The sequence below is a fragment of the Eublepharis macularius genome, chromosome 5, assembly GCF_028583425.1.
Source record: "Eublepharis macularius isolate TG4126 chromosome 5, MPM_Emac_v1.0, whole genome shotgun sequence".
Lineage (NCBI taxonomy): Eukaryota > Metazoa > Chordata > Lepidosauria > Squamata > Eublepharidae > Eublepharis > Eublepharis macularius.
Genome location: NC_072794.1, coordinates 84,352,696 through 84,373,155, shown reverse-complemented (window position 1 = coordinate 84,373,155; position 20,460 = coordinate 84,352,696). Strand labels below are relative to the sequence as shown.

Sequence of the window (20,460 nt, the reverse complement as noted above, 5' to 3'; positions counted from 1 at the left end):
TATCCTCAGTAGGGTTGCCAGGCCCCCTCAACCTCCCAGCGGGGGGATTGGGGCCTGGCACTCACCTTTCCAGGGTGGGGGGTACATGTGTGCTCCCGCAAGTGTGATGACGTTACTTCCGAGAAGTGACGTCATCATGCGGGGGCCCCTCCCCGGAGTGCACCCACACTCCGCAGGGGCTTAGATCAGGGCCGCTGTGGAGGGCAGGAGCACTACTGCCCTCTACAGCGGCCCAAAAGGGGCCCGATCTGTGCCAAAATGGGCTCGTTTTGTGCCTGTTTTGTCACGGATCGGGCCTGTTTTGAGCTGCTGCAGAATGCAGGAGCGCTCCTGCCCTCTGCAGCGGCCGAAAATGGGCCCGGTCCGTGCCAAAATTGGCTCATTTTGGGCCCATTTTGGCACGGATGGCCCCCATTTTGAGCCGCTGTGGAGGGCAGGAGCGCTCCTGCCCTCCACAGCACCAAAAATGGCCCCATTTGGGCATGGATCGGGCCCATTTTGAGCCGCTGCGGAGCGCAAGAGCGCTCCTGCACTCTGCAGTGGCCCCAATCTGGGCCAAACTGGGCCAATCCAGGTGGCTGCTGTGCACAGGAGCGCGCAGCGCTGCAAGGGACTTCACACAGAAGGTGTGCGCCCCCCCCCCACCGGCCAGGTAAGGGGTTGGGGTGTGAGGGGTGGAGTCGGGGGATCCCCCGTCCCCACCAAGGGTACGGTATCCCTAATTCTCAGGCAAATGTGACTGTATAAATTGGATCAGAAGGGTGTAAAGAGTAGACAAAGGAAAGCACTGGAATAGCTACTCCCTACCAGAACAAATAATCCATATACATATATGACTTGTGAATAAAAACTAGAAAACACACCCCTCAAAGATCTGAATCTTCTGATTTTGGGAGATTTTGGGAAGTCTAAAATACTGAGATTTGTAATGAAATTAAATGGACTTTGTGGAGGAAAAACTGAAATGACTATTGCAATGTGCTTTGAAAGTTCAGAAATCCAAGGACTCTGTTCATCTTATTTGATCATGAAGTGGTGGTATGACAATTTGGGGGTATGATGTACAATCAGGATTCCTGATCATGCTGGAGAAAACCCTTTATCTAAGAAGGAAGAGGTTTTGATAAAAGAGCTTTTGGAAGTGGCTAATGATGATGGTTATGCTTTAAGTTCCACCTTAAGAAAACTTCAAATGACTTTTTTTTTTTGCGGAAGTGGGTTGTGTGTGTGTGTTCAATTCCCCAGTGATCCAAGGAATAGACCTCGCTGTGACTCTGCCTAGAAGGCCCAAGGGACACACACACACACACAGTAAAAAGTATGGGGCTGGGAAACATTGCAAACAGGTGGTCTGGTGTTTTGTCCTTCCCATAAAGTCACTGCCTGAACCGATCCATCCACTGTCGCACAGGAATCAGTCCCTAGCAGTGCTCAGATTCTTCGGAGCAGGTGAGAAGGGCTGAGAAACATGGGGGGAGAAAGTGAACCGTCCTGAACAGAGTCTCCTGGCTTTACAAAGCGGGGAGGGGGAGATGATTCTTCGGACATTTGAATCACTGGTAGTAGAGAGGATATTGGACAGAAGGCTGCCAGAGCAATGTATGTTTGTTTAGCATAAGATACCTCTGTGCTAATGCAGTTGCCTTCAGGCAGAACTCAAAACAGATTTCTTTATTGGCTTAGAATGCTGGTTTTCTTCATAAAATTAACTTCTGTGGCTAAGAAAAATGCATACTTCTCTTGGGAAGATGCTGTATAATGCACTGTGAACTATGTTTTGGATTTTAAAAAATGTGTTGAAGAGCATCTTCTTCTGTTGTGAAAATAGAACATTTTTAATTGTTTGCATTTTCAGTCATCCAAACTCTTCAAATAAGCAGAAATCTCCATTTTTAAGGAACCCTATCTTGTTATTGTCTTATCTGACATAGCATGGCTGTCCAGACTGCAGGGGTTAGATATCCAAAGTATGTGGATGTCCAGGATCAGTGATGGGAGCAGGGCTCTGAGGCTTTCTTAGCCTGGATTTTCTGTTGTATAGTAATGCCATGACGGTATTGTTGCAGAGCCTTGAGAACTTTTAGAGGTTGCTTTTAATTTCTCTTCCCAGAAATTTCACCTACCGCATGCATTCTGGATATAATTGTGTCCCAGTGGAAACTGCACATTGGGAGGGAGAAAGTGAAATCTCATTCCCCCCCCCCTAACAACTTGGTGAATTAGTTGAGCATGCCCAGTGCCTGTGCTGTATACAGCACATCTGCACTGCCTGTTTTTGCCTGCTGGTATTAGAGACAGGCCATTAGAGACAGGCCAGTCAGGAATGGTCTACTGGCTATGGCGTGTTTGAGATTGGATCCGTATAGGCGCAAAAAACCTCGTATTGCACTGAACCTAAACACGCACTTTCTCTGAAAACTGAAGGAAAGTGGGATATAAGTATATGTATGTACTCATCACACGCACCTCAAAGACCTTGATGGGCAGTTTCTCCAAGGCTTCAGATTTATGATGATCCCATGGTTGGGCCTATCTCATTATCTTTATCTGATTAATCTAAATTGCACTTTTAGGCTGCAGTTCGAACTTAGTTTGTTTAGAAGTAAAGCACCGTGAAATAAATGGGTCTTGCTTCTGAATTTTACCAGAGTGTTAACAGGCAAAGAGTTTCTTCCAAGCATTTCTTCCTAAAGTACATCTTCAGCTTGCCATTTTATATTACTGGTGGGTGATATTTTAGCTGCACCAGAAATAATTTCTTCATGTTTATATGAGACCCATATTCGTGCATTTCTCTTTCCTTTTTTATCTGTGGAATATAACAGTATGAAAAAGTTTATATATAAAAAGTTAATTCTAATAATATGCTGACTTGGGAGGGGGCATGTTCTCCCCACTTTGGACAAATAATGACTCTCCATCCCAATGCTTTGTGCATTATGAAGGACTCACCAGCCCTGCTTTTCATTCACATTCTGACCATCACTACTTATTCATAAAGTGCATAGTAGCAGCAATTTTGAACTTTTTGCTAGTGTGACTTTTGCATTCCCTTCAAATGCTGTTGTTGCAGATTTCCTGAGTGAGCAGCATCCAGATCTTTAGGGAGAGGGGAAAAGGATGAAATAGTTATATGTTAGAGAGAAGGGAATGCCATGGAGAGATTTTGCTGAGGGGGGGAAACATGCTAGTTATTGCAATTTAGCTAGGACACTAGGCTTGTTTACATACTTTGTGTGTGACAGTATTACATATGAGATTCATGCTATTTTCTGCATGAAAACGACACTGGGATAACAACAACATTCAATTTATATACTGCCCTTCAGGATGATTTAACACCCACTCAGGGCAGTTTACAAAGTATGTCATTATTATCCCCACAACAAAACACCTTGTGAGGTGGTTGGGGCTGAGAGAGCTCCTAGAAGCTGTGACTGACCCAAGGTCACCCAGCTGGTTTCAAGCAAAGGAGTGAGGAATCAAACCCAGTTCTTCAGATTAGAGTCCTGCGCTCTTAACCACTACACCAAACTGGCTCAGGATTTGAGAAGGCAGCCGCCAGTCTTGGAGGATTTATATTAATTTCATTCTAGATCAAGATTTGGAGATTTTTGGGGGTGGGGGGGAGGTATACATTAGCAGAAAAAAACTGTTAAAATGTGTTCTAGTTCTTTCCTTTTGTGATGGTGTAAGGAAGTAAATTGGGAATAAATATGTAATCTGGCTATGTATTCTGATTGTATTGCACGGGGCTCCCTTGTTCCTCCTTATCTCCTGCTGCTTCTGCTGCAAAGAATTAGTTGCCCTGCCCTTTTTGTACTTCCAGGGTTTGGGAGAGTTTGGAAGATAATGACATTGCTCCCGACATGCAAATGGAATGTTTCAAAGTAGGTCAGGTTAATGCAGACTTGCTTGTTACTATGGTTATTGCTTAATTATACACCAATAATCCCCCCTGAGAATTTAATGATTATTGTTCATTTTTCTGTTTTTCAAATATTCCCCAGAAAGTGTGAAAGATGCTCTGATAGTTTGAAACTAGAAATGAATTAAATTAAGCAAAGCAAGATCTAGTTTAAGACAAGGCGAAAAAGCAACAGTTTCCCAAGTGTTATTTTTAAAGTTGCTTCCTTCCACATCTTGCATTTATTTTAACAGGAAAGAGGTGTTGGAAATTATAGCATCTCAAACTTTTCCAGTTCTCTGTAGGCCAGGGGGTTTCAGCCTTTTTGGGTGGTTGAGAAATCCCTGTAATGGAACCCCAATCCCTTCTCCTTTCTTCAGCTACAAATTAAAAACCAAGTAAAATCTGGCAGTAAATTATTTAATAATTACACAATTCAAAGACAATTTTGTACTAATGAATAATTATACTTGGAATATTATTCAAGACCATATAAAACTGAATAAATAAACCAAAAGACATACTTACCTGTTTTGTTTCCCCACTCACAAATACAATGATTTTGGACATTTGGCTTTGAAGATTGCAAGATGTGTCACAAAAGATGTGTAGACTAGCCTACATGTTACTTGTGGACGTTCCTACCATTTTGTGTACCCAGCTAGCAGAATGTGGAATGTCTCAGCAAAACAACAGGCTAACTGACTGATGCAAGTGAAGAGCCTGAAGAAGGAAGATGTCAGACTTTGGGGAACTCCTGGGGGATGCGTGCAGAACCTCTGAGTTCCATGGAACCGTGGCTGAAAAACTGTGATCAGAGCTAAGTCTCGGCCACAGTGCAGGATTGCCATCTCAACAGCTTTCCACAATTCCTCTGTGTAATCTGGACCTCAAGTAAGAAGCAGACACACCCACACACAAGCTCTTACGGAGCCAACAGGGCTGGGGAAAAGAACACAAGCCACAAGCTGCATGGCAAAGAAAGTTTAAAAAACCCACTGACACACCAGGATTCCTGCCTGGTCAGTCTGGTAGGAAGGAAGAGCCTTTTCTGATGGATGTAGACAGTTAGATCTGTAACATGAGCTGCACACTACTTAGTGAATGATCCCAAGTGTAAAGCTGAATTTGACTGATCTCCATGCCACTCAACGTATCATTCTTGTTTACAGCAGTTCCTCACATTATGGGACCCAATGAAGCAAACAAACAAAGCACTCATGATCATATGCAGGGTGAAAAAATTATATGAAGATCTGTACTGCTTGAAACATCTACCTGGAATAAGTGCAAGAATCTCATTCAGATTTTAATAGCTGTTTGATTCTGTTGCATCTGTGGTGACTCCACTTTTGCAGACTTTCTGTATCACTTTGAAAAGGTGTGAATTGTTTTGTCATTGGAAAATTGAATTGCCTTGCCTAGAGCCATGGAGGAAATAAGAGCAGCTATGTAGGTTGGATGTTTGGTTAGCTCCCTAAGATTCATAATTTAAAACCTTAAGATTCAGCTGCTGCAAAGAGAAGAATTTGGATCATTGGCTGGTAACTTGAGTGTTTCAGTTGAGGACATTGAGAATCTAAGTATCTCTCAAGCAGCATATGTCTGTGTTAATAAAGTTGACTTTTGAGCTTCTGTACAATGAGGCACCTTGGTTGCTTCTGCTAGATTTGCTTAGTACAATCAGAAGAAGCATGTGTTTGCACACATGAATACAGCAATGGATAATCTTGTCTTAAGCAGTTGAGCTAGTTGACATTGAGTTTAATTCCAATTATGTGGGAATGCTAGCTTGGAGTGAACTGAATTCTTCCCCAGAATAATACTCTTTAGAGATTGACACATTCCTTTCGTTACCTGTTCCCTAGATACTTATCAATTTGGTCTGTTTTCTAGGGTAGTTAAGCAAATAGAATGGCTATGCCTATTAATGACCTCAAGAAAAGGGTTAAAAATGCTTTTTAAAGATCCTTTCCAAATAGCTATAACGCTGCTGTTGCCTCACAGGTAGTCGTACTATTAAGGCCCACTTTTTAAGTACAGTATGTAACTGATACCAGTGACTGAACAGCTACAGTAGACTGGTCATCCACCAGTCCAGAATGGATGAAGTTTGTTGGGACATTCCAGATTCTGCTAGCTACGTACACAAATGTGTGAACAAAGTGGATAACTTCTTTTCTACACATACACTGAATGAAATTGAAGGCTAGAATTTAGCAGAACAATCAGAGATAATTTATTGAGGGGAAAGAATAATCTATACAGCCAAGTAAGATGAGCCAAGTACACTACAGTTCAAAATACTAAAATGCTTGCTGTATACAGACCTCTTGTGTTCACAGAACCCTTGTGAACTGTGTATTTCAGGGATGGGGGACTGGAGAGGGAGAGGAGCAAATGGGCAGCAAAGAAATTAGAGATAGATATTATTTGTCTGCATGGGGGTATTGTCTGGGGTAGCTAATAAATATTCATGTATCATCCGGTGATCCAAGAAGACCTTGGACCTACTCATAACTAGAGATGGCCACGAACCGGGAAAAAAACAAACCATGCGGTTCGTGGTTTGTCAAATTTCATGAACCACGAACTTTCACGAACCTGCCCCTGGTTCACGAACCAATTCGTTTGGTTTGTGAAAATGTCACATCCAGGTCAGAAAATCGCCACTTCCGAGTCAGCAGAAGGTCACTTCCGGGCCAGCAGAAGTTCACTTTTGGGTCAGCAGAAGATCTGCAGGAAGTTTATCCCCTGTTGCCTAGGAAACTGATTGATTGGCACCAGGCTGTCTGCAGCAACGAACCAAAAAATGAACCAAACGAACCAGCCTAAAAGTTTGTGGCAGGTCATCAGAAATAGGATCTGACGAACCATGTTTTGCGAACCACGAACCGGCCTGGTTCGTGCTTAATTTTGGTTCATATTTCAGTTCGTGCCCGTCTCTACTCGTAACAGGAGTTTGGAGTTTCAGGAAAGTGGCTTGGTGAGGGAGCCAAGTGGGAGTCCAGGCAGACAGTAATATAGAGGGGAAGGCATGTGGAGCAGAATTGGGGTGGGGGGAAGCAAATGAACTAGATCCTCAAGGTATGCAGTAGAGATCTAAAGTTGACCACAAGTTGGGATGATGAAAGCAGCTCGCAATATTGATACCAGAGAATAAAAGAAACAAAACATTTTGGATTTCCAGGGCTTGGAGGGAGACAGGGAAATTTCACATGAAATCAGAAGCAAGCCTTCTAGTTAGTACAGGGAAGAGGTTTAAGGCAGAAAGTAGGTGAGACTCTCATAGAGAAAAGTTTTCCAAATAAGAAGTGCAGGAAAGTGTGATTAGCAAGGGGTCCATTTCATGAGTAAAATTCATTGTTACAGCCTGAAATCACTGGGGTCTTTTCCCTAAGAAGGACTAAAGTAAGATAACGGAGTATTGCACCTAAAAGCACCTTGTTTGTATGAAAACATTTTAAAACAATAGTTCCTGAGCTTGCAGTATCTGATAGGTTGTTGATTTCATGGTCCCGGGCGTCATCTTTCAGAGCATGTCTGTCTTGGTAAACTAGCCATTGTGTGCTTGTGGCTATAATTTGATCATGGGAAAGGACCTGCTTCAGCCTTTCTTTTTGTCTTACTCTCTTCCTTTGTCTTGCAAGTATCCTCCAGAACATCTCCTGGATAAAGGCTGGCCAGATCTTTCTGAGTCTGGCAGAGCAGGAGTACTGGTCACAGTCCAAGGGGAAGAGACTAATGTCTTTAGAGAGAAAGAAAGAAGAGGCTGAAAGATCATGACCACAGGAACTATAAGGAAATGGTTCAGAGAGATGCTTTGATAAAGGGATAGTGGCTATAGACTGTACTATTGTGTACTGTCCATTTTTATAAGTATGTTCCTTCTGAATATTTTCTATAGCATTTAATATGTCATGTCAAATTGTTTATGTTTTGTTTCAGCATTGTATGAGCTCTCTATTGGATTTCTGCCTGTTTTGAAATTTCTGCAATCTCTACCCTATTGTCTTGTTTATTGAATATCCCAGCCATTGCTCGTGTTGATTTACACTGTGTAACCCACCTTGAGTCTCAGTGAGAGAGGTGTGGAATAGAAATAACATTAATGACAACAACAACTTATTGGAATGGATGTATAGGTTATACTGTATGTAGAGCAAATGCTTGGAAGTTTAATATTGTAAATGCTAATAGTTTTCAAAGAAGGCTTCAAAACCACAGGAATATAAGAATACATGTTGCTGTTGTATACAATAGTGAGGGAAGAATAGTGTTAAGTGCCCCTGTGACCAGCAGGAAGCTTGAATTCATTGCTGGAACAAGGGTTCTTTTGAAATTGCGGTGTTTCAGTGAATTTTGGGGGGAAAGCAGAAATCTGCTGGAGACAGACAATAGAGCTAAAAATGTAAAGCTTTTAATAGCTTTTAAAAAAAGAAATCCTCCTAAATTCTAAATCATATACCTTAAAAAAAGAAACCTCCCCTCATGTGCATTCTGAGGGGGAGCACCCTTGTGCAGGTCTCCGCCATGTACCTGCATGTTGTGTTGTGCAAATTCTTTTCTTTATTGAAGTAGTAGTTTGACTGTCTTCCACATGATGTTTGTCATACTTGATTTGGTTATGAAATAGGAAAATGACAAATAGTTCCTGGAAAATTCAGAGGACTTCAGTGGTAAGTTGATGACAGTTTGTCTTTAAAGAACCTAAAATTAGTCATCATTTGTTGGATGCTTGTAAACAGTAAGAATATATCCTATGAATTACAGCAAACTGAATTTGATTTGTGACAGTGGCTGAAGTTATCAGGCAAACTACTTGTTACTGCTCACTCTAATTTTAATACTGCCTCCACATTGTATAAATCCTGCTTTTCTTTATCTCTTTGACTACACAGAAGACTAACATGACAGCGAGGGTGGGGTGGGTGGGAGGAATAGTAATCTTGGAAGACTTGTATTCAAAATATAATGCAAACAATTTGGGGGGGGGGCTGAAACTAGGTCACCCAAGGGGTGACAGTGTAAGAGCGCCATCACCTAGGTAATGTATCTTGTTGCCATGGTGACCCTAAAGGCTGCATCAGTCAACAGCTTTTCAAAATTTTGACAGCTGAGTGAAACGGAAGGTTTTAATGAGGACAGACACTTGGTTAGTTTCAATAGCCAACTACTCTAAAAATACTTTCCCACCTTGTTAATGTTTCTAGAATGTAAATTAATAATTTAGGCTCTTTCTATGCAGTTTCTGACATTCCAAAGCAAGACTGTGGAAGTGTTACAGTGTTGGGCTGGTTCCGTATTTGATATGGTTCCCTTGGTCATGAAACCCCTGAGGTTATGATGTGGTAGTGGCTGGTCTTTTTTATTAATCCTGGAATACCAATTATGTTGATACAGAGGAGGTTTTCCCTCTGCATTGTGTTTTGAGATGGTTGATCTAACAATGTATTGGCAGGGTAGCCAATGCCATAGTTCTCAAACTGGTGTTTTCATTTGTAGTGTTACCAGAACTGTTGTTTATGGGGAAATTAGCATGCAGTCTGGGTTTAATTAGTGCGGCTCTTGACCAGCTATACCAGAGTCCCTCTTCCAGATCACTCGTGCAATAAAGAGGTGAGACTAATAGATAAAATGTGTTTTTACTAATAGTGTTGCGTATGCCTATAATAACACACACAAGCAAGGTACATACAAGAGAGTAGGAAAAATAGAGCCGTTTGCATTAGCAGGAGGACCCACTTGAGATCGACGGAACTGGGTATACTCACCTGGTCACGGCGTGGAAGAAAGATGTAGCAGCGAAGCATGGCGGTATCTAATGCCTGCACTAGATCCGTAGAGAGAGGCAGCGGAGGTTCAGGATAGGAATGGCACACGCACCTCACGGCAGGGAAAGCCTGCTTAAATACCCCAAAATGTACCCCAGGGCTGGTGCCTTTCCCTGTGGTTCTCAAAAGGGGAACAAAGGCTTGATGGCTCTACAACTATCCTTAATGGGCCACTTTAGTGTCTAATTGTATGATTGTGACACTTTGGGAAGGGGGGGACAAAGGAGGGCAGGGGAGTGCCGGGCGGGTTGATTGGATCGGCCAGGAAGCTGGCGTTGTCTTGATGGCATCAGCTCTGGAGTGTGGCGGTGGCATTGAGATGCGTCCATTAAGTGTCCTGGACAGCCGGCACGTAGTTTCCATTCCAGGGCAGCTTCCGAGATATGCAGAGCGGGGCGAGGTCGGCTGCTGTGGACGTGACCAGCTCGCTTTCACGAAATGGCAGCTGTGAGGTAAACTGTCCATGCTGGTTCTTTACTGCTTGGGAACATGGCTTCTTCCTTGGCACGGCTTGGGCTGGCTAGCAGGCGGCCCAGAGGCGAGGGCAGACTCAGTGACCGGCCTGCAAGGGGCTCTCCACGGGAACTGACCAGGGGGTGCCTGGCCAGGCTCGTGGAGACTCCCTCCGGCTGGCACTGTGCTGCTGGCAGCATGGCTCTGGGCCCAGGTGAGATAGGTGCCCAAGGAGGCAGGAGACAGACATGGATGGCATAGTCCATTGCAGCAGTAAGAACAGGAAATAGGCATGGGCAATGCTGCCCCAAAACAGATTCTTTGGTGGATCTTTAAAACAGCAACGCAGGAAACTGACACAGTCCATGGCAAGCTGACCATAACAGGAGGAGGGGGGTTCCCTGGCAACAGTAGGTATGCTTGTATCATATGTTTGCAACAGTGAAATCAGCACTGAAACCTGTTTTCAAAAGAGAGGACTTTAATCTGGTTTTAAAAGTTCCATTTTCAATGTATAATTATTTTTGGGCTTTAACTTTGTTTCTGGGAGGGTTTGTTACTGCAGACAGTTCCTTGTTGCTTTCAGGCACTAGCAGCTGGACTATTCCCTGTATTCCTATTTGGCACAAAAGTGCTAAATTCTCGATGACAAAGTAGGAATTCTGGATGACAAAGTAGGAATTCTGAATAAAAGATAGAAAGCGAGTTAGACAAGAACATGTAATTTTAATAATAAGAAAATCATAGGGGTTGTACAATTATTTCTCAAAAGCTGGACAATAATTTTTATGCCTAATGATATTAAATACTGCTACATCACTCTCTGACTTGCATAGCCATAACATGTAAGAACATTTCTTGAAATGGAACATAAATAGCCAGTCGTGTTGCTTCTATAGAGCTTCAGGGCTCTAAAATATTGGGATTCTCTAGCTTTATTGAAAAACAAAGGGGAAGATTTAAATTTGCTGGTGAATGTTGGTTTAATTGTGTCAGGTGGAGATGCTCAGAAGTTCCTATCAGGAGCACAGAGCTGACAGACTTAATGAGGCATGTTAAGTAAAAAAGCTTTGGAAAGCACACTGGGTATAACATATGTGTTTGTGTACAGTCTCTAAGCAAGCTACACACTTAAACAAGACTGTTTAGCAAGCCACTGAGGTGGCAGTTCTGGCCTTTATGTAGTTCTGTGTGTGTGTGTGTGTGTGTGTGCATGCGCATTCAGTTCACTTTCCTTCACTAGTGTGGATTCAAATTAGCTTATGATGTTAAAACCAACCAACCTACCAAAAAATCAAAAATTCATTCACTGTACTTCCTTGAAGTACAACTGCTGTTTACTTTGTAACCAGAGCCAAAAAGCTAGCAGTGTGCAGCTGGGAGAAAAGGGGAGCAAATAGTAACTTTCAACTAAGGTGTATGACTTGGGTCCCTTTCACATTTCTATTTTAACCCTGTTGTTATCCATTGCTGCCTTGACTTCATGTAAAGCCATGTTGGGGGTGACAGTTTCAACAGCATTTCCATCCTTTTATGAACTGTATGTGAATCTCTGTGGCCATTTCAAACAGCACCGCTTTTTCTGACACAGGAAGCCGCCCTCCCTTGGGCCACCAGGGCTTTTGCAGTAAAAAAAACCCAACATAAAAATATTGCTATAGTGTCGTAATGATAGGTGTAACAGGTTCTCTGACTCAGATTTCATTTTTAAAAAAGACTAACCCTTTCCATTGCGGAGATATAAGGGTAAAGACATAGCTCCACAATGAAAGGAGCTAGAGACTTACTTTTTTTAAAAAAATGAAAGTTGGGAATTTCAATAACCTGCTCACCTTCGTTACAACATATAGTGCTAATCTGTATACATTTTTTTAAAAGGATGTGCTGAAATTGGGCAGAAAAATAAAACGGTGGCACTATAATAAGCATTTCAAACAGTACTCTGCAGCGAATAGGAAGCTCATTGAAAACCTGAGAATGGGAAAAATAGGGTTTTTAAAAAAATAATGTCTCAACCTTGCATTGCAAATGGGTCAGAAGTAGCTTTGTCTGAAAAAGTAAAAATAATCCACTGAAACCGGCAGCCAACTGATTGTGTCTGAAATGGCACCAAAAATCCACTGGCAACCAGCAGCCAAAAGACTGTGGGGAAGGGGTCTTGGACTGGGCTGTCCTGACTGCCCTTTTAAATGTTATGGTGAAATCTTAGGATCTGGCTCTCTGCGGGCCAAACTAAATAATACCAAGTGCCTGAGTCTGCCATTGCGATGCAGCACAGTTTCAGACAATTTTTAAAAACTTTTAATGCTGAAGGGCCCCAATCCCGATGGGATTTGCAGTGCAGGGGGATGGGGTAGGGTTGCCAGGTCTGTCCCTATACCCTCCCAGTGGGATGAGGAGAACCTGGCACTTACCTTGTGCTCCGTGGATGTTGTTTTTCATACGGGCAAAGTAACATCATCATGCCAGCCACGGCTGCGCTCCCACACTTTGTGTGGGGCAAATTCCACCCTTTGGGGGCCAAACTTTTGGGGGCAAAGCACAGGAGCATGCCTGCGGCTGGCACAACAATGTCACTTCAGGAAGTGACGTCATGACATCATCACATCCCACCAGGAGCATGCCCATGGTGCACCTTTTCCAGGTTGCCTTTGGTGGCAGGCGATCTCGGGGGGGGGGGCTTGCCACATCCCACTGATCGCCAGTGATAGGTGGGCAACGGGGCAAACCCCCAGGAGATTGCCTGCCACCAGCAGGCAACTGGGAAGCCTAGATGAGAGGTTCCTGTCCACCACCACCCACACCATTTTCAATTTGTGAAAACGATGCAGAGGAGAGAAATAGGAACCCCTTATCCCTGCAAGCTATGGTCCCCAGCACAATCAGACCCCTCTAGCATTTTGAAAAGTTTTTTTAAAAAGCTCAAAACCAGCACTGCATCTCTGTGTTAGATTCTGGGATGAGATACTGTCACTCCTGAATTATTCTTCCTAGCACAGCTTGAGGAATCTCAGCAAAGTAAAAGCCTTCTCAATGCCTAAGGGAGTTATAGATGAAGCAAGCAAACTAATTTAAAATGTGGGGCAGCTATTCCATAAAACAGAAGAGCTAGCAGTGTCCATTCTAGTTGTCCTGTAGGAGAGAATAGCCAGTAGGTGTTGGTCTGAGGGGTAGAGGTGTCACACAAGTTGATATGCGGAGAGGCAGTGCTACAGGTATGTGGGTCCCAGGTAATAAATGGCTCCAAAGGATAACAACCAGCACTTTGAACTGAACCGAGAAACAATCCAGCAATCAGTACAGAGATCTCAAAATAGGCGTCATAGGCACCAAGTGATTGGTCCCGCTAGTAAGTGCACTGCTACATTTTGCACCAGTTGAAGTTTCCAGACTGTTTTGTGTTCTCTGGAACTCTTTATGAGGCTGGATATTAAGTGCAAGAGAGAGGTGTCTCAGTCCATGATCTGAAGGTAGCTTGTTGGTTTGACTATAAAAGGATGCTGAGTGGGTCAGATATCAAGTTGCACCTTAGGTCTTCTGAGAAGAGGCAATGGCAATCTATAGTTGACAACATAAACAACAGTAGTTGATTAGATGTGTCTCTTGGTTACTGTGGTTCAGATATTTATGCTCATTATTGTTTCACAAAATGGATTTTGGAACAGTGTATAAGAGTAGTTCCCATTTACATAAGAGCTTTGACCAGCCCCACCCTGAGTTTCATGTGGGAGGAGAGGCGCTAGGTATTAATGTAAATAACCAGTATTACCTGCAACAGTTTCCTCCTGCTCCCAAGCCTGCTTATTTGTACATGGTTTTTATTGAAATGCACGAAGAGGGAAAATTGCTGAGTTTACAACTGAGCAAGTAACACAAATATGCCAGTTAGGTATGTGTTAACACTAAGCAGGTGACAACTGTGTCTGCTTCCCAGCCTTCTGAGCAAGATTTGAGACCGAGGAATCATTTGAATGCAGTCTTTGCTGTAATACTGCTTGGGACAAATGAAGTTATCTAGTTCCTACGTGTGATCTTCATTAGGACGTAGGCCGGTGAGAGAGCCATAGTCTCAAGTGTACTATGCTGTAAAGAAAAGAAATTTCTGTGTGCTACTTGAATTAAAATTTAGAAAAATGTGGGGTGACAAATTCTAAACTGAAGATGTAGTTCGCTGTTGTGATTCCTGAACATTGGTCAAGTCTCTTCAGTTGTCCCTGTGTCTTCCCTTGCTTTTCTCTTGGTGCTTTAATATGTTTTACCTAGTGCAAAAAGGCATAGGTATGTGAAGCATGCCCTCCATCACCAGATTTGTATCAGGCTATTGTTCAGTGGTCCTGCTTCAATATGGGGAGATGGAATAATGGTCAACTTAGTGAAGACCCATGAAGGTGGAAGGGAAGGAAAATCTTTCTCTCTGCTGGGGTCAAACTAACTTTGATGGGGCAGTCACGTATCTGCTCATTCACATATATGTCAAAGGATACCTGTCTATTTTTTACGTGAAAATTATGAGTGAGGGTAACTAAAACTCTCTCCCCCTCTTTACTTGACTACATTCTGTTGTTTTAGGCACTTTTCTTTCTATCTTAGCTCATTTCTAAGATTGAGATTGGGGGGCGGGGAACCGCCCAAAGCAGAGGTGGGCAAGTTATGGCTTGTAGGCTACATCTGGCCTGCAGGGGCATTTCATCCATCCCACAAGTAATAATAATAACAACAACAACATTCGATTTATATACCACCCTTCAGGATGACTTAACACTGCCCTTCAGGATGAATTATCCCCACAACAAAACACCCTGTGAGGTGGATGGAGCTGAGAGAGCTCTGAGAAGCTGTGACTGACCCAAGGTCACCCAGCTGGCTTCAAGTGGAGTAGTGAGGAATCAAACCTGGTTCTCCAGATAAGAGTCCTGCTGCTCTTAACCACTACACCAAACTGGCTCTCCTGCTTAATTTTATTATTAATTATTAATTATTCCAGAATCTGGTTGTATGAGCTTTAGTTAACTCCTGAATTAAGTAGAGACGATCAGGAAAAAAAATGAAACTGACAGGGAATGTTTCCAATCAACATAATAAATACAGATCTTGTGACAGAAGACAATTTTCCTGATCAAAGTTTTGGTTGCATTTTCTAAATAACCTAGTTTGTTATCTGAGATTTGATAGCCTGTTGTTAGCTCAGAGCTGTTTTATCTTATATCCTAATCACCACGTCCCTGTGTCCCCTCAGATACTTAAACCCACAGATTGGGGCCACTAGGGTACAAAAGAGATGTTCCAGCAACCTTAGGGGATTCCCCAGAGTTGCAGAAAAATCTGAAACCCAAAATTAAAAAATTTGAGGAGTTTAAATCCACCCCCAAACACTTACCTGAGATCTGTGTATGCACCCTGACTATGGTTCTCAGTGCCTGCCAGTGGCATTTTGTCCCATTGCCCGCTGATTGCTGATGATTAGCAGGAGGTTGCAAGCTACCTGGAGATCACCCACTACTGTCAATCAATCTAGGTAAGTGCATGGTGGGTGTGCTCCCAGAAGGGCATGACAACATCACTTCCTGAAGTGATGTCATTGCACGGGAGCTGTTTTTGACACCAAACAGGTCAATTTTAAAAGAGTCAGCCCTACACGAAACATAAGAACAGTCCTGCAAAAGTGCAGTGACATCACTTCTAGAAGTGGCATCATCACGTCAATGCCAGAAGAATGCTTATGTGAGATCCTCATGCCAGTAAGTACTGACCACCCACACTGGGAGAGTATGGGAATCGGGAATCCTAGCCTGACCACAGCAGTGAGACATTGATGAGCCTTGTCATGGCAGCATTGAGATGCCCTAAGCCGAGCTGATGAGGCAGCAAGCTGTTCTACAGCCAGGTGTGGCATTGGCAAGTTGCCTCAGGCCCTGCTGCAGAGGCAGCAAGACTCTTCAAGCCCAGGCAAATCTATGGCAAGCTACCACAGGCCCTGCTGTGGAAGTAGCGAGCTGCTCTGAGATCAGGTACAGGGGCAGTGAGACACTCAAGGTCTGACACAGCAGCCACAACAAGCCACCCAACACCTGGGCAAGGAGGTGGAGAGCCAATCCAAGCCTGGTTGCAGGTGTAGGCCCAGCCAAGAAGCTGCCAGAGGCCTAGGTAAGAAGGCAGTGAGCCACTGAGGCTGGATGTGCAGCACTGAGTGGTCACAGGCCCAATCGAGGAGCAACAAGGTGTGGTGGGGACTTGGGAAGGGTCTTTTGAAGGGGGGGAGGAACAAGGAACTGGCTAGGTGTCTTTAGATCAGCCAGCAATCGGTGGGAGGTATCAAGCCCCTCGGAGGTTGCCCACCACCGACAGGCACACAGGGAACACGTACTGTGCGCATGCTCCCTGGGGGCGCAGCGATGTTACTTCCGAAAATGACGTCGTTGTGCTGGCTGTGGAAGCGTTCCTGTGCTTTGTTTGGGGCCGATTTGGGCAACAAATGGGCCGAATCGGCCCCGTGCAGAGCACGGAAGCGCTTGTGTAGCCAGAACAGTGACATCACTTCTGGAAGTGACATCGCCGCATCAGCCCTGGGGCACGCGTGTAGAATACCCTCAGGCCCAACACAAGTTCAGGAGTCGGGACCCTACCCTCCCAGCAGAGGTGGAGAGGGACCTGGCAACCCTATATATGAGGAAGGAGTATTTATGATTTATATTTACAAACTGCCCCTCAGTAGGAGGAGGAGTCTGACTCTAACATATGGGGGAGAAAGGAACAGGCAAAGACTGTTGGGGAGTGGCAGGAGGAAGCAAAAGCCAAGGATCTTTAGATACGGAGCGAGGAGAGGAGAGGAACAGGAAATGATCTTTTGGAAGTTGGGACATATGGAAGGATCCTTAGGAAGGGAGGGGGAAGGAAAAGGGAAGGATGCTTTGGAAAGGGGGAGGAGCAAAAGATCCTTTTGGGGGGAAACAGAGAAAAGGATCCTTGGGACGGTGAAAGAAATAGGGAAGGGTCTTTGAGCTGTGGGGAGAGAAACTGAAGGATCTTTGGGAAGCATCTTTTGGAGGAGAAAAGCAAAAGCAGGGGGAAAGGATTCTCCCTCCCTACAATTGCCTTGCCCCACCTCAATGTCACCACCACCACCACATCCCAAACTATTGCCAGACCCAGCGTGGCTCTCTCCCCCATGTCATCCCACTTGTCATTACAGAATTCCAGAGAAGATGCAAAATACAGAAGAGGCAAACAGGGTGTTCTTCTCGGGGCCACTCAATAGCCTGACACATGCAGTCTGCTGTATAATTACATCAAAAGCAACCACGTAGAACATGCCAAGCATAGCACACTATAGTCACTTGCCATGTAGATTTGCTTAACGTTAGCACACTACTGCACCCTTCTTCCTCTTTATAAGCAGCTCAGCTGCCTTGTGGCCACTTGTTTTTAATGGATCAAGTCTTTGGAGTATCTTAGCTAGCATGACTTTGTGTATGGGAATTTCAAGCCCAAAGGTTGTTTTTGGATTTTTTATTCATTTGTCTTCTCTTATTTCTTCCCCTCCACTATAATGCAAACTTCTGCATGCTGCCTCTGCTAGGCAGGGGAAATAGTCAAAATTAGCTGTGAGCAATACAAGTCCACTCCTGTTCACAACAATACTTGGGGGTGGGAGACTGTGCATAAATATCCATTCTCTGCAGTGACACAGACGTGCTGTGACTTCTTATGAACGTTGCACCATGAATATTAAGTTGCCACCCCGTACATACAGAGGCTGCTATCCTGATCCAGCAAATTCTTGAAACTGAGAAAGAGGCCCAGTTCAGTGTCTAGTTCCTGTTATGAATGCAAAGTTCTGCTCTGCAGTGTGTTATATAGCATTTTGTCCACTGGTTTTTTAATGTCTCCTCTGCAGAGAGATGCAGCAACTTCAAAAATTGCTGTCTGCAGGTTAACTAGATGAGATTTTAATGGGTTAACTATCAAAGACTTCTGTCCCTTCTAATCATACCCTGTGTTAAGACCCAATTTCTTTCTCCAAGTGGGATATGTTAACTTTAGAGGAAGGTAACTGATTAATGGCAAAGATCCTATGTGACACAGCCTCTCTTAAAAAGAAATTTCTTGTAGGAGACTGGAGCAATTAGAATCTGTTCCTTAATTCCTTTTTATGTAGCCAAATACATTGAAGAGAGGGCAATTTAATATGACAACAAAGGTGATTTCCAGTTTCTGTCTTCATCATGTTAAACGTTCTCCATTTTAAAGCCTAATTTCCAGAACTGAGACATTTTGCTGTAGCTCCAGATTCCTTGTTCTCTGAGGGTGGTGGGGGAAGATCAACCTCCACTGCCAGCTTGCCCTTAATTATACAGCTTGTCTGGTTAACAGCTTGTCACTTTTCCTCTCTCTTATTGTTCATATTGAATAGTCATTTATTAGTGTCATTAGCTTTCCTTTCCTGAAGGGCAAGTAAACAAAAGCCTATCTTCTGCAAACTGATCAAAACTTCTGTTAGAATTAATTCTGAGGCAAGGAAAATTAGCATTTTTGCACCTCTCCCATTTTTCTTCCTAGGTGTGTATTTCTTTTTACATTTTGAGATTGTATCTTGGAGCTATAATAAAACTGCTTAGCTCACCTGGCTTGCTACTCAAATTGCATCTAGGTCCAGGTGTTCAGAACTGATTATAAGCAATGCTTCAGGGTGGGGTATGGGTAGAATTATTGAAGGAAAGTTTCACATGTTACTGTGTGAATGTATTAGCCCTAGATAGGGGAGCACTAGATCTTTGAACAAGCATGGCCATGTCTATGGTACGGAAGAGCCTTGTACAGACACTGGCCCATTCCACACAGCACACTTTAAGCCAGTGATGCCAATCGGTGCTGAAATGGCCTGGGGTCCCATCATTCTGCACTGCATGACCTAGGGGCGATTTGGTGTCTGCTGACAAGTTGAGGTGTGTTTGTTTGGAGCTACCTTTTGTAGGGGCTGGAGCTGACGTCATTATTATTATTATTTTGGTTAAGTTGCATGCATCCTAAGATCACAATGTTGGAGCCTATCCTCCCTACTCTGTATTTGCTGATTGGGCTGTCATGTGCCCACTGGAGAGGCAATTGGTGGCAGAGTTCACTGAGACTTCTGATTTGGGGAGGAGAGTGAATTTAGTTATCATGTCATCTTGTAATCTTCACCTCTTATTCTAGTTTAGTTTCCTGTTTTAGATTCTGATGCAGTCACCATGAGTCCTTGCATTCTAATAAATCATAAAATTAAAAAGGAACGGCCCTCACTATCCCAGCAAGACGGAAACATGGTAAGGGCTCCAAGAAATTGATGTGGATGTAGAGAGAGCTCCAGAATAAGCTAAGGGAGAAAAAGGAAATGTTCAGGAAATGGAGAGAAGGACAGACCTCTAAAGAGGAGTATATGAGTGTTACTAGGTACTGCAGATCAGCCATCAGAGAGGCCAAAGCTCAGTACGAGCTGGGTCTGGCCAGGAGGGCTCGCTACAACAAGAAAAACTTCTACAGATATGTGAGAAGCAAACGCAAGGTAAAAGAGGCAATTGGGCCGCTGTTGGGAGTAGATGGAGAAACTCTGTTGCAGGACAGAGAAAAAGCAGACAGGCTTAATGACTTTTTTGCCTCTGTTTTCTCCCTGAAGAACACAGGCACATCTAGAGATAGTAGAAAATATGACAGGACACCTGAGTGGCTAGTTGACATTGACAGAGAGGTTGTGGAGAGGCATCTGGCTGCACTGGATGAATACAAATCCCCTGGGCCAGATGGAGTGCACCCAAAAGTGCTGAAAGAACTTTCTAGAGAATTTGCAGAACCCCTGTCCATCATCTTCAAGGCCTCCTGCCACAAGATTGGAGAAGAGCAAATGTTATTCCAATCTTTAAGAAAGGGAAGAAGAATGACCCGGGAAACTACAGGCCGGTCAGTCTGACTTCTGTTGCTGGGAAGATATTAGAACAGATTTTAAAGGGATCAATCTGTAAGCATCTGAAGGACCGCTCAATGATCCGGGGAAGTCAGCATGGTTTTGTCCCTAACAGATCTTGCCGGACCAACCTGATTTCCTTCTTTGATCGAGTGACCAGCTTACTGGATCGGGGGGAACTCTGTTGACGTGATTTATCTGGATTTCAGTAAAGCTTTTGATAAGGTCCCCCATGACATTCTGATGGGCAAACTGGAAGACTGTAGACTGGACTATAGGACAGTTCGGTGGATAGGGAACTGGTTGGAGGACTGCACTCAAAAGAGTGG

The 20,460-nt window shown here is 43.8% G+C and overlaps 1 protein-coding gene across 2 annotated transcripts in view; it reads left to right on the top strand.

Moving 5' to 3' along the window:
* Positions 1-20,460, top strand: part of ACOT11 (acyl-CoA thioesterase 11) — a 113,907-nt gene that overhangs the window by 27,869 nt on the left and 65,578 nt on the right. Inside the window, exon 1 of one of the 2 annotated variants that reach the window (XM_054981517.1) lies at positions 1,255-1,449. The exons of the other annotated variant lie outside the window; for it this stretch is intronic. The gene's annotated coding sequence lies outside the window, so the exon portion shown is untranslated. Of the gene's footprint in view, positions 1-1,254; positions 1,450-20,460 lie in introns of those variants that run through there. 2 annotated transcript variants of the gene reach the window in all.